This window comes from Sarcophilus harrisii, chromosome 3 (genome assembly GCF_902635505.1).
Source record: "Sarcophilus harrisii chromosome 3, mSarHar1.11, whole genome shotgun sequence".
Lineage (NCBI taxonomy): Eukaryota > Metazoa > Chordata > Mammalia > Dasyuromorphia > Dasyuridae > Sarcophilus > Sarcophilus harrisii.
Window position 1 is genome coordinate 364,475,292 of NC_045428.1, and position 16,361 is coordinate 364,491,652.

Sequence of the window (16,361 nt, forward strand, 5' to 3'; positions counted from 1 at the left end):
GAGGAAGAGCAACTTCTTTGATGGGCTGCATTATGAGAAGTAGGATTCATTCAGAAGGCACCAGACCCCAGAACTTTGCCTTGATATGACTTCTTGCCAGATGGTCTTTAAGTTTTTAATCTAATTAATTTAACCTAATTAAGATAATTGATTTTGATGAAAGAAAGATAGTGCTGTAAAGGAGAGAACTCGGGTCTTCCAAGTTCAAGTCCAAGTGTCCACGGATACTGGAGGAGCCCTTGTCTCAGCTTCTAGCCTTCCTTAATTGGGCCTGCCATCAGTATCCAAGGATGGCTAATGTAGTCTAGTTTGCATGAGAGACTTTCAGTCTCTCAGTCTGGATCCAAAATGAAAAGGTAATTTAGACCCAGACTTGGACAGCCTTAAATAATCAGGATAAAGTCAGTCAGGAAAAAGAATCATTATTTTTTTCTAAAAGCAATACGTAATCTATTAAAAAGTCTTTGAGAAGGGGCAAAACATAACTAAGTCTGTGTATTAGGGTAATAAGTTTGGTAGATAAAGGTCTGAATCAGGATAATATGGCAAGGAATACAAGTCCATAAGGGACAGAATAAAGGGTTGGCATATTGTTCTCCATCTTCACAAGTTCAAACAGATCTTAAATTTAACTTTAAGATATTTAGATTAGATACTAAGATGTTATTGACTGTATTGTGAGTGGGATGACTAGGAGCAGGAAGCAATAGAATTTCTTTCTCTGGAGAATTTTGACAAACACTAATTTCTCACCTTTTTCAAGGACTTTATTCACTAACTGAAGCAAGGGATAAGGACTAATGGAGACTTATGGGAGACATAACACTTGACTTCAAGTATTTAAAGGGCTGTATTATGTGCAAGGAGGAATTAATTGACTTGTTTTGCTTGGTTTCAGAAAACAGAGGCAGCTAGTCTCTTCTTCTTACTGCTTGATATCCCTATCATTTCATTTTATTTTTTTGAGATGGATTTTTTTTTTTAGCTTACCTAGACTGGAAGTTCAGTGTCTACTCATGGGCCCAATCGCATTGCTAATTGGTATGGAAGCTTTGACTTGCTCTTTTTCCAACCTGGCAAGTTCAGCTCTCCTGGGGAGCCTGGAGGCTCCTGGGTGTTCACCATATTGATTCCAGACTTCGTGCAATGGTTGCTCACAAGTTCCAAGCTTCAAAGGAACTTTGAATTTCTACCAACTTTAATTGTAAGAATTATAGAAATGTGGGCCACCTTATCCAGCCATCCTGAGTATTTTATACTGATTCTCTTAGGACATTGTCTCTCTTCTGGATGCATTCTAATTAATCCTTTTAAAAATGTAGTACCTTGAAGTCAATGAGATACCCAAGGTGTGCTCTGTTTTGGGTAGTGTACAAGATCATCTCACCTCCTCTTTTGTTCTGAACATTATGATTCAGCCAAGTTCCAGAATAGATTTTTTGCCAGCTCAGTGTGTGACTGACTCATTGCCTTTGATGTCCACTAAAACCCCTTTTCTGTTTTTAGAAGAATTATTGTCTATTTCTCCCTTTTATGATTATGCTACTATTTTTTAAAAATCTCTTTTAATATCATAACTCTTCTTCCAAGGCCTCAAAGAGCCTCTTGACATTCTTTTATTCCCTTTGGCTTTCCTTTCATGAATGAGGTAAATAATTTTCTCATTTGCAGATCAGACCCTGAACCTCAAATAGAGGCTTCCCCCCCCTCAAAAAAAATTTTATGTTGGATAGTGGGACAAACCAAAAAAAAAGTATTCCAATATCTAACTTGCTGGTCTTTCTAGCGTTTCACTAGATCTTAAGTTTTTTTATTTAGTAGCCCATAATATAGGATGTTCTAATGTTTAAGATTAGGGTAAAATCTCCTAGAAGCATAGAATTTTATCTTGCAAGTCATCTGGTCTGGGCTCTTCATCTCACTAGTAAGGAAACTAAAGCCCCTTGAAATTAAATGATTCATCCATGTTTACAGTAACTAAGTGGTAGAACTGGGATTATATGTTCTTTTGACCTTTTCAAGAGCTTTCATGATTGGAACATAGTGTGGGGCAATACCTGGAATTCATGGAGCTTATATTTCATAAAATTGAATCTTCTTTTAATGGGCACTTATACTATAATTGTAATTAGATGGAAATTTACTAAGAGTATATGTTACTATTAATTAACAACAAAAAAATAATAAAAGCTAGCATTTACATAGTACTTTACATATATCTCATTTATTCTTCACTATAACCATGGGAATCAGGTGCTGTTATTATTCCTATTTTATACATGAGGAAACTGAGGCAGACTTCTGGCTTGTTATTTGACTTCTGTCAAGTGATTTTTAGAGTTAGTGTTTGAAGTTCAATTTGAACTTCAGTCTTCAGACTCCAGCCTAGCACTCTCTTCACAACCCCACCTTGTTGCTTCTTGACAAAGCTCTGGTTCTTTTTTTGTCTTCATAGCAATGTTTCTAAGACAGATGAGGTTTCTGTATGGGGAAATTCCCCATAATTAGAAATATTCAGAGTCAAGATAACTCAAAAAATATTTAAATACATACTTTGTTTTTGGTGCTGTTAACAGATGTTTTGATAGATGCAAAAGAAATTTAAATGCCTCTTGTCATCAAGGAACTTTAGAGTAATAATAGGTATAGAGTGAGAATTAAATATGAATTGAATTCACATCATTATATCATTGATCCCTGGAGACTAGAAAACCTGCAGAGCCAGTGCAGATGAGAATTTGAGGGTTCCTTCAATTCTGTCTCAAAATGAACCTGATGCGCCAGTGAGATCTATTATTAGAAAAGTTTAAGATGACCATTGTCAGAATTGCTGCTGAAGAGATATCTGCATTAAATGGAAGGTTGAATTGGTGTCCTCCAAGACCCCTCTGATGCTATATGATTTTAGACAACTTTAGTCAGTACCTTGCTTTCAGGCAGCTATGCTCCTACTTGTCTGTGGTTTCTTCTTTGATCACTTAGTTTATTGTACAGAGAATAAAGTGAAAAGGAAACAAGACAGTGTTTTCTATTTTTCTCTTTTAACCCTTTCTTGTTTCCATTTTACATTATTTATATTTTTTTCTTTAATAGTATTTCATTTTTCCAAATACATGTAAAGATGATTGTCTGTGTTCTTACTTACAGTTTCATAGACAGCAAATTCAAGTCTTTCTCCATATCAGAAAAAATGAAAAATTTATTTCTTTCAGGAAGTTTTTTTTTAATGTTTTATTTAAATATTTCTGTCTGCAACTGGTGGGGTGCAAATTATAAGAGACATTATCAACCCCAATTTTGCTACTTGTCAGACTTTTGGTAAGCCATTTAACTTCTTGTTAATGGGACCTCAGTTTTCTCAGCTGCAAATGGGAAGAGGTAGGGTAGATGATTTTTATGTCCTCTGAGTTTCAGCTTTGTAGAGACTGGATGAAGATGTGGACAGCAGTTGTTCTCTACAGCTCCAACCTCCCCTTTTGTCTTTGTCAGCACAAAGGACATAGTTGAAAAACGGTGTTATTTTCAAGCCACAAAAATCACATTTCTACCCACAATTCCTTTGTGGTTGACAAGAGATTATAGGAAGTACTTGATTTTGGGGAAAGAACTTCCTAATTGGTTTTCTTCTTGATGAGTCCCTCCTTCCCAACCTTCTGTGAAGGGGGATGACATTGTTATTTTGCTTACAGAATGGTAACATGGATATACAGAAAGATATAGAATCACCCAGCAGTTAGGGTTAGGAATGCACATCCCCTTTGTTTTTATTTGTGCCCTTAACTGCAGAGCTCCTGGCCCTATTTGTGACTCCCTTTCCTGTTTCATTATCTCACAATATATTTCATTTCTAGGCTATTAATTCTTTTTTTTTAATTATAGCTTTTTATTTACAAGTTATATGCATGGGTAATTTTACAGCATTGACAATTACCAAACCTTTTGTTCCAATTTTTCCCCTCTTTCCCCCCATTCCCTCCCCCAGATGTCAGGTTGACCAATACATGTTAAATGTTAAAGTGAAAGTATAAATTAAATACAATATAAGTATACATGTCCTAACAGTTATTTTGCTGTACAAAAAGAATCAGACTTTGAAATAGTGTACTATTATAGGCTATTACTTCTGCTATGAAAAGAGAAGTACATTTTCTTAAAAAAGCAAACTTTATTTTTATTGACACCTTTGTGTTAACATTATTTTTATTTTCTGTTCTCTCCTTTTCTTCATCCAGTGTACCATCAATTTTTTGTCAAACATGTAAAAATAAAGAGGAAAAAAGTCAAATCAGAAAAACTAATCAATATATAAGCCATGTATGATGGTATATTTCATACCCATAATCCCCTATATCTGCAAAAAGGGAAGAAAGGTGCATTTTCTCACACAACATTCATTTTTGACTAGCCCTCAGGGAAGAAAACTAAAGGGTCAGAAGAATTAATTGGCTTGCCCTCAGTCAGGCAAATAGTCCAATATCAGAATGCAAGGTCTCTTGACTTGTGCTACTTCTAATATATCATAGCATTAGGGTGGATTGGTTTTGATTGTTTTCATATAGAGAAGCAGAAACAAAAGCAATAAGTAAAAGTGACAAGGAATCCAATTTTGGCCCAAGTAAAGAAAACCTTCCCTACAATTAATGCTGTCTATAAATGAAAGGAACTTCCTTAGGTGAGAAGAATGCTAGAGGGAGGGAATGCATTAACAAAATTTGTGATCAGTGTTGTGACCGAACCTATTTGTTTTTTTAAACTGGGAATCCCAGCAAACTACAGATATGGTGTCACCCCTGCCTCTGCCCAGGGATATGTGTGTGTGTAGTGTAGTGCAATGTAGTGTATAAGTAGCTAAGGCAACTCTAAGGATCACAGAGGGATTATCTTGGGCTTGCAAATTTATAAAAGAAAAATTTAACTGTTTCAACAATAATTGACTGCCTTTGTAATCCTATGTATTTTATGCATTTATAAACATTGTTCTGAAAAAGGGTCCATAAGTTTCATTAGGTAAACAAAAAATTCTTTGACACAAAAATGGTTAGCAGTTCTTGTTCCAGTCTGTGTCCCTGACCCCAGGAAGAATTATACTAAAAGCATCCCCATGTTTGCTTCCAATTGCAGCTTTCTAGCAGATGAGATTCCACAGCCTATCTGGGTTATATTCTGATAGCCTGAGTATCTACTTAAGTGTTCTTCCCAAAGTTTCACCTAAATTCTTTTCTGTTGAAGTGTTATCTCATTCTGTATTGCCTTGACGGCAGTGGAAATCAGTAACTGTCATTGTTGGTTGCTTTTTCTGTAGACTGTTTTTCCTTAGAGGAAATGGCAGTGGTTTTTCCCTTTTTCTTGCTGGTCACTTACTAGTCAAAGAGCACCAGCCATTTCCTGTTCTTCCCATTGTAAGCCAGTCCCTCCCAGCTACTGAAGGATTCCATGATGGATCATGGGGAGATCCTCATCAGGCTTCTTTATGATTCTCCTTTCCCAGATGACTCTTCTAGATCATTTCCTAGTGGTTAGCCCATCTGGTTGGGACAGGATGCCAATGTGTCCTGGGTTTGCTCCTGTAGGTAAGGGTTGTCTGGTCCATGTAGCCACCTTGCTAATGTGTGCCCTGCGTCACAAGAAAGATGGGACAAGAGGGCTGATGGTTTAGGGGCATCCCATGACCATGACTAGAGGAGCAACTGTGTTTCCTTCTCACAGTGAATCAGCACAATAACACAATCTATACAAATAAAAGATGGCACGATCCTCCACCTTCACGGCTCCCCAGCCTAACCTCAGCTTCTTCACTGAGGTAACAAAGGCTCTGGCCATCTTTCTATCCAGGCAGGCTCCAAGCAAAGTTTTATTTTGTTGTCTTAAAGGGGAGAAAAAGTGGGTCAGGCTGTTTCGGCATTTTAAGCATGGAGTCCTGGGTCTCTTGCAAGCCCTGAGTCCCCATGGCAACAACAAATAGCATTTGTCGTGGCTGTTCCTGGATGGAATGCCAAACTCTGGGACTGAACAGAAGCTGCAGGAAACTCAGGAAGGGGGGAAGAGTAGGATAGATGGAGGCTTCAGCTGTTGTGCGGAGGGATGCTCTGCTCTTTGGGTTTGAGTAGGAAAGGAAAACAAATGACCATCTCTTCTCTTCCATCCTTTTCCTCCCTTCCCTCCTGCCTCTTTGGGGCTGAGGGCATCAGTGGAAGGGGGATTAAAGGTCAGTCTTTTCTGGTTCACCAAGGACTTTGCATTGAACAAGTCTTCACATTAATTAATAAATTCTTTCACAAACTCAGTTCACTGCTAGGAATGCTATCCCAATAGCATATTTTTCCCATAGGTTCAAGAAGATCAAAATAGTAGCTTGGTGAATTGAACATATGACTAAGGCCTAAGAGACATCAGTCAGCAGGTGAATAAGAAATTCAGTAAACCCTGCCTCTCTTTTCTGTCTCTTTTTTTGTCAATTTTTTGGAAAGCTGCTTTGATGAAGATTTGGGGAAGGGACTTGTTTGGGAAGGACTTTTTGAACATGTTGGCAATATAGGAAGTTGCTCCAATTAATTCTTTTAGCCAATTGAGATATGGGGAGCAGTAAAAAATTGTGTGTCAGAAAGAATGGTCCTGGGTCAATGGAAATTTGGAAGGCCAGTGGATAATTCTGCAAGCTCGGAGAATTGTTATGCTCAAATCTGTGAGAAGGCCTAGCTCATGTTCAAGAATTGGCAGAGATCCCATCCCAGGTGAGTTTCCCGATTTCCAAGTTTCAGATCGAACTGTCCCCAAACATCATGTGTACTCCTTGGGTCTGACCCAGAAATCTCTCGGGGGAAAGTTTCAACCAGTTCAGGACATGCCCATGCTAGCCAGAAGGGAACAAGGTATTCATCTCAAAAAAAATCTTGTGATGTAGGAAGGGAAACTCTTTCCATTCCAGAGTCATTGCTGAGCATCTTTCCAACCTTGAATAGAAAAGGAAGGCTTTGATATAACAGTCATTCTTTTCCACTACATAAGATAGATTGGTAAAAGCCCAGAATAAGTCATCATAAATCGTGGAACTTACTGAGAAGTAGCTTGAACATCCTTGGAAAGTATTTAGACTTTCCTCATTCTTGAGAGCTTAGAATACTAAAAAAAAAAAAAATAGAATATCCCCAAAATCTTTTTTGGAATTTTCTTATACAAAAATCATAGCTCTATCACAGAAACACAAGGTTGAGTCTGCTATGTTCTTTACTGAGAAACCTGAATCAGCTAGTAGTATTGGCTTGCCCCCAGGTTTAGATACCATGGTGATAAGATGGCGCAAAGGAAAGAAGCTTTAGATGCATCCAAAGAAATATTCTTTGGGGGAAGATAAACATATTTCCTACCCCCATTTGTTTCCTATGCATTGGGGAAAAAAACAACTACCTTATCCTTTCAAGATAACACTTTTCCCTTTCACAGTGAATTGGGAGAGAGAATGAAATCCTGCTTCTCCTACTAACTGTGTGACTTTAAACCAGTCATTTATATTATTATAGAAATATATATTATATATATATATATTAAATGATATATAATATATATTCACATAATAATATAATTTATAAATATAATTTATGTTATTGTAGAATACTTATAAAATAAAGGAATTGGATTAGATGACGCAGGACACACATTAGTAAGAAGGTCCCTTACATATAGAAAATTCTTTGCTCTAATGTGACTTCTTACTCTGGAGGCTATGATTTTGTTGTTGTTATAGAAAAAATGTAACAGGCCAAGTGTTGGGTATCATGGAATAGATCAGGATTTGGAGGACTCTTTAATGACTATCCCTTTTATCCAAAGAGAGAGAGGGGATATTTTTAGTCTACCTAAAGCTAAGTGGCCACTTTCAGCTGGCCTAGGAGGCCTGTGCCAACCAAGGCATTCATTAGCATCATTACTCACTGATTTGTAATGCTAAAGTTTAAAAAAGTGTTTTTTTTTTTTACTACAACTCTGTGAAGTAGGTATTGCCATCATTATTGTTATTTTACAGATGTATAAATAGAGGCTAAAAGATTTGTCCATGATCTTACAGATAGGAAACAAGTAAAATCAGGATTTGATTCAAAACCCTGTGATCTTTTTTTGCTTATCAAACTCTTTCTCTTAAACTGAGTCATATTGATCTCTTGATTCCAATAGGACCCCTCTTCTGAGCTCAAGAAATTTTCACAAGTCTTATTTAATCCTTTTTAAGAAAAAAAGCAGAATTTTTCTTCCCTCACTCCCTCCTTCACCCATTCTCTGTGTTTCTCTGTGTCTCTCTGTCTCTCTGTGTGTGTCTCTCTCTGTTTCTCTCTCTCTCAGATAGACATATTGAGTCTCCTAAAGTTGAAATCAGTTGCCCAAATCTACACATTAAGTTAATGATGCTTACTTAGGTCTCCTAATTGCCAATAAAATTCTTCCTCTGCTAAACACTGATACTCTGAAATGAATTAACTGTACCTCCAAACTTACCCATTTATTTTGGTCTCACCAAGGATTTGAAAACTGCTGATTGCTTTGGCACATGCCATTTATGGGCAGATACTGTAAAATACTATATGACTGAGGTTGGAAGATAGAGCAGAGTGAATGAATACAAAGCAAATAGGAGAAAAAAATCTGATTGGGCAAAGACTGTAGGTGGAGAGGAGGGCAAATAGAATATGAAAGGACTGGAGTGGCAGAGACATCATTAAGGGCAGGACAAAAGGAGAGCAGGAAAGCAGAGGGAGACCAGTAGCAAACCTGCACCTGCTGAAGCAGGAGTGATGGACATTTCCCAAAGGTAGGTGAACAGGTGATCAGAGAAAAGGAGAATGAAGTACTTGTTCGCTTAGCTGCTTTGGTTAGAGTTCTGGAAAACAGATAGTGAGCGAGACATGGGGAGGCAGCAGGTCTCTTGACTGAGATGTGAGGAGACCTGGATTTTGCCAATAACGGACTCTGCACCTGGGCTAAGCCCTTGACACCAGTGATTGTACGAGGTGATCTCTGAGGTCCCATGCAACTCTAATGTTCCCGGCTTCTCTGATCAAGGAGATTACCCATTGGGAAGGTCACTCTGTGTCAGCACAGTGAATGAGGAGGAATAAAGAGGAATCTAGTGTAATGACGCAGTCTTGGGAGGGGGTGTGTGTGAAGGGGAGCCGGCTTCCCCACGTCTCAGGGCATTCTCTGAAAATGTGATCCAAGGAGAGGAGGAAGAAAGAAGCTGGTGTATCAGCAAGGTGGCCAAGAGGAGAGAAGGTCTTAAAGATAGGAGACAGGGGCTTCTAGGGTGGGCCGAGATGGTGAAGAAGAGAAAGAACTTGGCCGACCTCTCCCAGTGTCCACCTTCCAACCACTATAAAACTGTGTCCCAAGCTGAATTCTGGAGTGGCTGAGCAGCAGAAGTGACCTCCAAGCCCAAGACACATGGGAGGTCAGAAAGGGGATCTGTGGCATGGGACGAGGCCTGAAGCCCATGTGGATGGTGACAGGGTGGGGACTGACGTCCTCAGGCCAAGTACAGAGAGGCGGCTGGCTAGGCTAGCACTGGGCACAGGCCTGGATGCTGTTTCGCAGCTCCACTGCCTTACTGGTTTCTGGGTCAAAGTTCAAGGGAGAGTGGAAATCACTTCCGGGACTAGGGATCAGGGACCTCGAGGAATAGTACTAAGGGCACAGGGGTGCTTTCTGGGTAAGAACCAGAGTGAACATCGGTGCCCCTCTCTTCCTGTCCCACCACCTTGGAAGCACCCCAAACTTCCAAACCCTCAGAGCTAGCTCTGAAAACAAGGCAAAAATCCTGAAGTTTGAGACAGTGCTTCTCCATCTTCCCACCTCCTCACTTCCAGCCAGGACCAGGGACCAACGTTAACATAAAGTTCTGAGTCAAGGAATGGTGTGGGAACATGAGCAAACAACAGCAAAAGAATCTGACCATACAAAGAGCAAAACCCAAACTCAGAAAACAGCAGGTTCAAAAGAGCTGCAAACAAACATCAAAGATAGACAGATAGTTAAAAAAGAATTGGACGCAAGCCCCCCCAAAAAATTCCTAGAAGAGCTAAAATATAATTTTCAAAAATCAAATAAGAACAGTAGATGAAAAATTGGGCAAACAAATAAAAGCAAAGGAGAAAATTATGAAAAGACAATTAACAGCTGTTAAAAGGCTGAAAGAAATGACACAAAAAGCTGAATTGGCCAAATGGAAAAAGTACAAAAACTCACTGAAAAAAAATTCTGAAGGAAATGACACAAAAAACTGAGTTGGGCCAGATAGAAAAAGAGGTACAAAAACTCATTGGAAAAACAAAAAAAACAAGCACAATTCCTTGGAAGCTAATGTCTTCATGAGACATCAAAAAACAATAAAAAAAATTAAAAATGAAAAATAATAGAAATGTGAAATATCTCATTGGAAAAACAATTGACTTGGAAAATAGATAGAGAGATAATTTAAGAATTATTGAATTATCTGAAAGCTACGATCAAAGAAAGAGCCTAGATAGCATATTTCAAGAAATTGTGAAGGAAAACTGCCCAGTATTAGGAGATAAAACAAAAATTGAAAGAAGCTGATCACTACCTGAAAGAGATCCCATTGTGAAGACTCTCAACAAGCCAAAGAGAAAATATTTCAGGCAGCCAAAAAGAATCTTAAAATATCAAGGAACCATACTCAAGATCACACAAGATCTAGCAGCTTCCACAGTAAAGGAACACAGGGCTTGAAATATAATATTTTGGGTGACAAAAGAGCTGGGATTACAACCAAGAATATCCTGTCTAGCAAAACAGTGTAATTTTTTTAGGGGGAAGTGAATATTTAATGAAATAGAGGACTTTCAAGTAGTCCTGATAAAAAGATTAGTGCACATAGAAAATTTGACTTTGAAATACAAGTTCAAGAGAAGCATAAAAAGGTAAACATGAAATTAAATTTATAAGGGATTCAGTAAGGTTAAACTGTTTACCTTTCTATATGGGAAGGTATCACATGTATCTTTAAGAACTTTATCATTTTGAGGGCAATTAAAAAGATTCTACATAGAAAGAGAATATGGGAATGAATCAATTATGTTGGGTGATATTTAAAAAAAGGATAAGTTAAAAAAAGAAATACCCTAATAGAGGAAAAATGAGGAAAATTATCTCACTTAAAAGAGGCATGCAAAGAAGAACTTTTATAATGGAAGGAAAAATGTGAAGAGGGGACAGACAACATTTGAACTTTGCTCATGTTCAAAAAGGTAAAGTATGTATTCTCTTTCTCTCTAGTTGGTAATAGAAATTTGTCTTATCCAACAGGGAAGTAGGAGGGGAAGGGAATAAGAGAAAATGTTGGGTGTGACAAAAGAGAACCAGAAAAAAAAAGACAATAGAGACAATGATAGAAACATAGACATTAGAACAACATTTTACAAGAGGAGAGGAGGGAGACAGACAGAAACAGACACATACATGCACACAGAAAGACAGAGACAAAGAAAAGATAAACAAAAGAACACAGGATGAAAGGAAATACACAGTAATAATAACTCTGAATATGAATGGAATGAAGTAACCCACAGAGTGAAATGGATAGCAGAAACCAGAATCCAACAATATATGATTTACAAGAAACACACCCGAAACAGACACACACACAGTTAAAATAAGAGATTGGTGCAAAATTTATTATGCCTCAGCTGAAGTGTTAAAAAAAAAAAAGGCAAGGATAGCAATTATTATTTCAAATAAAGCAAAAGATAAGGAATGAAACTACATCTTAATAAAAGGAACTATAGACAATGAAATAATATCAATATTCAACATATATGTACTAAATGGTATAGTATCCAAATTCTTAAAGGAAAAGTTAAGTGAATTACAGAAGGAAATAGACAGTAAACTATACTAGTGAGGACTTCAACTTTCTCCTATTAGATCTAGATACATATAATCATAAATAAAGAAATCAAGGAAAGAAATAGAGTCTTAGGAAAATTAGATAATGATAGACCTCTGGAGAAAACTGAATGGGAATAGAAGGGAGTAAGTTTTTTTCCTCTGATGTACATGGCACCTTCACAAAAATAAACCATGTATTAGGGCATAAAAACTTCATAAGCAAACGCAGAAATATTAAATGTACACTTTTAGTCAACAAATATAGCAACCTAGTCTTTGACAAACCCAAAGATCCCAGCTTTTGGGATAAGAACTTACTGTTTGATAAAAATTGCTGGGAAAATTGGAAACTAATATGGCAGAAACTAGGCATTGATCCATACTTAACGCCGTACACCAAGATAAGGTCAAAATGGGTTCATGACCTAGGCATAAAGAATGAAATTATTAATAAATTAGAGGAACATAGGATAGTTTACCTCCTCAGACCTGTGGAAGGGAAGGTCTTTATGACCAAAGCAGAACTAGAGATCATTACTGATCACAAAATAGAAAATTTCTGATTATACCTAAACTGAAAAGTTTTGTACAAACAAAACTAATGCAGACAAGATTAGAAGGGAAGCAATAAATTGGGAAAATATTTTTACAGTCAAAGGTTCTGATAAAGGCCTCATTTCCAAAATATATAGAGAATTAACTCTAATTTATAAAAATCAAGCCATTCTCCAATTGAAAATGGTCAAAGGATATGAACAGACAATTCTCAGATGAAGAAATTGAAACTATTTCTAGTCATATGAAAAGATGCTCCAAGTCATTATTAATCAGAGAAATGCAAATTAAGACAACTCTAAGATACCACTACACACCTCTCAGATTGGCTAAGATGACAGGAAAAAATAATGATGATTGTTGGAGGGGATGTGGGAAAACTGGGACATTGATTCATTGTTGGTGGAGTTGTGAACGAATCCAACCATTTTGGAGAGTAGTTTGGAACTATGCTCAAAAAGTTATCAAACTGTGCATACCCTTTGATCCAGCAGTGTTACTACTGGATTATATCCCAAAGAGATTATAAAGAAGGGAAAGGGACCTGTATGTGCACGAATGTTTGTGGCAGCCCTTTTTGTAGTGGCTAGAAACTGGAAACTGAATGGATGTCCATCAGTTGGAGAATGGCTGAATAAATTGTGGTATATGAATATTATGGAATATTACTGTTCTGTAAGAAATGACTAACAGGATGATTTCAGAAAGGCCTGGAGAGACTTACACGAACTGATGCTGAGTAAAATGAGCAGGACCAGGAGATCATTATATACTTCAACAACAATACTAGATGATGACTAGTTCTGATGGATCAGGCCATCCTCAGCAACGAGATCAACCAAATCATTTCTAATGGAGCAGTAATGAAATGAACTAGCTATACCCAGAAAAAGAACTCTGGGAGATGACTAAAAACCATTACATTGAATTCCCAATCCCTATATTTATGCACACCTGCATTTTTGATTTCCTTCACAAGCTAATTGTACAATAATTCGGAGTCTGATTCTTTTTGTACAGCAAAATAATGTTTTGGTCATGTATACTTATTATGTATCTAAGTTATATTTTAATATATTTAACATCTACTGGTCATCCTGCCATTTAGGGAGGGGGGGGTAAGAGGTGAAAAATTGGAACAAGAGGTTTGGCAATTGTTAATGCTGTAAAGTTACCCATGTATATATCCTGTAAATAAAAGGCTATTAAATTAAAAGAAAAAAAACAAACCAAAAAAACAAACAAACAAACAAAAAATGTACACTTTTAAGACCACAGTACAATAGAATTATATTTAATAAGGGACCTTGGAAGCATAGATTAAAAGTTAATTGGAAAGTAAATAATCCAATCCTAAAGAATGAGTGCATCAAAGAACAAATCATAGAAACAATAATTTCATTAAAAAGAATGACAGAAATGAGACAATATTCCTAAATTTGAGGGATGCAGCAAGAGCAGTATTTAAGGGAAAATATGTATCTTAAGATATGTACATTAGTAAAATATAAAAAAGACAGATCTCTTAATTGGGCATGCACCTAAAAAAAATCTAGAAAAAGAACAAATTAAAAATCCCCAGCAAAACACCTAAAATGAAATCAAAAGGAGAGGTTAATAAAATTGAAAAAAAGTTGAACTAATAAAACTAGGAGCTGGTTTTATGGGGCAGAACCCACAGTATAATAGATAAATCATTGGTTAATTTGATTTAGAACAACAAGAAGAAAACCAAATTGCCAGTATCAAAAATGAAAAAAGTGAATTCATTACTAATGAAAATAAAATTAAAACATATTAGTAATTTTGCCCAATTACATGCCAGTAAAACTGGCAATTTAAGTTAAAATGGATGGAAAACAAAAATGTAAACTGCCCACGTTAATAGGAGAGTTATAGAATATTTAAACAATCCTATTTTAGAAAAGTAAATTGAATTAGCTCCTTAAGAAAAAACACTTAGGACTAGATGGATTAATAAGTGAACTCTACCAAACATTTAAAGAGCAAGTAATTCCGATACTATAGAAACTATTTGAAAAAATAGGTAAAGAATCAGTACTACAAAATCCTTTTTATGACACAAATATGATTTTGATACCTAACCAAAGAGAGCAATAACAGAAAGAAAACTGTAGACCAATTTCCTTACTATCAATGCTAACATTTTAAATAAAATGTTAGCAAGAAGATTATAGCAATATATCACAAAGATCATATACCATGACTAGGTGGGATTTGTACCAGCAATGTAGGACTGGTTCAGTATTAGAAAAAGTATCAGCATAATTGACCATATTAATAACAAAACCAACAAAAATCATATGATTATATCAATAGATGCAGAAAAATACAATACCCATTCCAGTTAAAAACACTAGAAAGCAGAAGAATCAGTGTAGACTTTTAAAAATGATAAAATAATATATCTAAAACTAAGAGCAAGCATCTGTAAAGGGCATGCCAAACGATGCTTTCCCCATAAAATTAGGAGGGAAACAAGGATATTATCATTCCTGTAATTCATTAGTATGCTAGAAATCTTAGCTATTGCAATAAGATAAGAAAAAAGAAATTGAAGGAATTAGAATAGGCAATGTGAAGGGAAAAATCCCATCATTCTCTGGTATATTTAGAAAATCTTAGAGAATCAACTAAACTAGTTGAAACAATTAAGAACTTCAACAAAGTTGCAGAATATAAAATAAACCCTCATAAATCATTATCCAGCAGCAAGAGATAAAAAGAAAAGTTCTACTTAAAAATAATTATAGACAGTATAAACTACTTGGTGGCCTCAGACACTTAACACTTCATAGCTGTGTGATCCTGGGCAAGTCATTTAACTCCAGTTGCCTCAGGAAAATAAAAAATAAATAAAAATACTTGAAATTATATCTGCAAAGACATACTTCATACTTGAGGAATTTGTGAAAATAATTTCAAAATACTTTTCACAAATTAAGTAAGAAAGTCCAAATAATTCACAGTGTGTACCAAGATAAGGTCAAAATGGATAAATGGTTTAGATGTAAAAGATGAATTCATAAGGTGAGCATGGAAAAAATGTACCTAGCAAATCTACAAATACATAGTTTTTAACCAAACTAGAGATAGAGAGGATTATATGAAATTAAAAAAAAAAAAAACAACAACTTTTGCACAGACAAAACTAATACAACCAAATTTAGGAGGAAAATGGGAAAAAATCATAGCAAGTTTCTCTGATAATGGCCATATTTGTCAAATACATAGGGAACTGAGCCCCATTTATAAAAATAAAGCTATTCCTCATTTGATAAATGGTCATATATGTGAACAGGCATTTTTCAGACCAAGAAATCAAAGCTATCAAGAGTCACATGAAAAAAATGTTTTTGATCTCCACTAATTATAGAGAAATGTAAATTAAAACAACTCTGACATACCATCACATATCTACTAGATAGACTAATATGATAGAGGAGGAAAATGACAAATGTGGGATGCATTGTTAGTGAAGTAAAGAACCAGTTCAACCATTCTGGACAACAATTTAGAATTATGTCTAATGGGACTATAAAAATGCTTATCTTTTGACCAGCAATACCACCAGATCTGTATCCCAAAGAGAGCAAAGAAATGGGAAAAGGATCTTGTTGTACAGAAATAATCATAGTAGTTTGTGTGTGTGTGATGATAAAGCTTTGGAAATGGAGGGGATGCCCATCAATTGGGGAATGACTGAACAACTTGTGGTACAGGATTGTGATGGAATACTATTATGCTGTAAGAAATGACAAAGAGGATGGTTCAGAAAATTTGGGAAGACTTAGATGAACTGAAGCAAAGTGAAGGGGGCAGAACCAGAACACTGTACATCGTAACAACAGTATTGTAAGGATGACTTAGTTTGCTCTGATTATGACAGTGAT

The 16,361-nt window shown here is 36.2% G+C and overlaps 1 protein-coding gene across 13 annotated transcripts in view; it reads left to right on the forward strand.

Moving 5' to 3' along the window:
• GRAMD1B (GRAM domain containing 1B) overlaps positions 1-16,361 on the forward strand; it is a 222,529-nt gene that overhangs the window by 150,690 nt on the left and 55,478 nt on the right. The window lies entirely within an intron of this gene.